The following is a 990-nucleotide window of genomic DNA, read 5'->3' as shown; positions in this document are numbered from 1 at the left end:
TGTCTCACTGTGGTTAAAATTGATCCAATTCAGAAGGGTGACCCTTATCAGCTGCTTGCTTTGAAAAAGCAATTCTGCTCTTTAAGTACTGGCAGCAAGGTCATTGATCTTAGATTCAGTGGTACATCAGGGCAATACTAGATTTCTGACTGGCAGCAGGGAAGTGGGTAAGAATAATTCAAAATTTACAAAATAAAAGCAAGTAAATATTAAATTACATGAAATCATCTCTATTCTGGCTGCTTTTATTTTAGGATTTAGCTTGACGCTGATATTAAATGTCCAACATTCACTTTCAGAAAGTTGAAAGCCAGTCAGCCACTCTGACCTGGGAGGCTAATGCCCCACATACAAGTTGAGACTTTAATTTTGATGTAATCTGAAGGGCTTTTTCAGAGGTTTCACTCGGAAATTTTTATCAGTTTTCAAAAACTAGAATTTTAGTTTATGGATTTGAATATGAAAGTGCTCCCTCAAAATACCCATTATAACTCTTTTAGAATTTGTCTAGCAGGTTTTCTGGTCTCAACCAGAAGATCCCTCCTTCCCATGCTAATATATATATATATCCATTACAAAAAAAGCCAGACTTTGTTTTACAGGTAATCACTTGACAAATGCTGTTTATATGCTGCAAGAGTAGGTAAAATATGCTTGTTTGACTAAACACCATGACATACTTTGATCACATACTTAAGTGACAAAGTGGAAATAGTAAGTTTTTTTCAAATTCATATAGATTTTTAGATAAATAATGGAAATTTTATTCTTTTAATTTTTTCTAAGCACTTCCTGGGCCCTATATGATATCCCTCCATCCATGCTTTTAACTAGATTCACTTGTCCAAACAGTGCAAATGGTAAAGAGTATTTGTCCTTGGTCCTACTGATATAGTTTTAGAGAGTCAATGTTCAGTTGTAGTGCGTTCCTTTTTACTGTTGCAGATATGTCTAACTCTGAACAGCTAAAATTCTAATACATTGTTATAC

The 990-nt window shown here is 34.2% G+C and overlaps 1 non-coding gene across 1 annotated transcript; it reads left to right on the top strand.

Annotated features, from left to right (window-relative positions):
- The first annotated feature begins 480 nt into the window (after positions 1–480).
- LOC128592898 (U7 small nuclear RNA) lies at positions 481–542 on the top strand. The gene has a single exon (XR_008382113.1). It is a non-coding gene; the product is annotated as a U7 small nuclear RNA (small nuclear RNA).
- Positions 543–990: the final 448 nt, after the last annotated feature.

The sequence above is a fragment of the Nycticebus coucang genome, chromosome 1 (genome assembly GCF_027406575.1).
Source record: "Nycticebus coucang isolate mNycCou1 chromosome 1, mNycCou1.pri, whole genome shotgun sequence".
Classification (NCBI taxonomy): domain Eukaryota; kingdom Metazoa; phylum Chordata; class Mammalia; order Primates; family Lorisidae; genus Nycticebus; species Nycticebus coucang.
The sequence above is the reverse complement of the archived record's forward strand: the minus strand, read 5'-3'. Positions and strand labels throughout refer to the sequence as shown.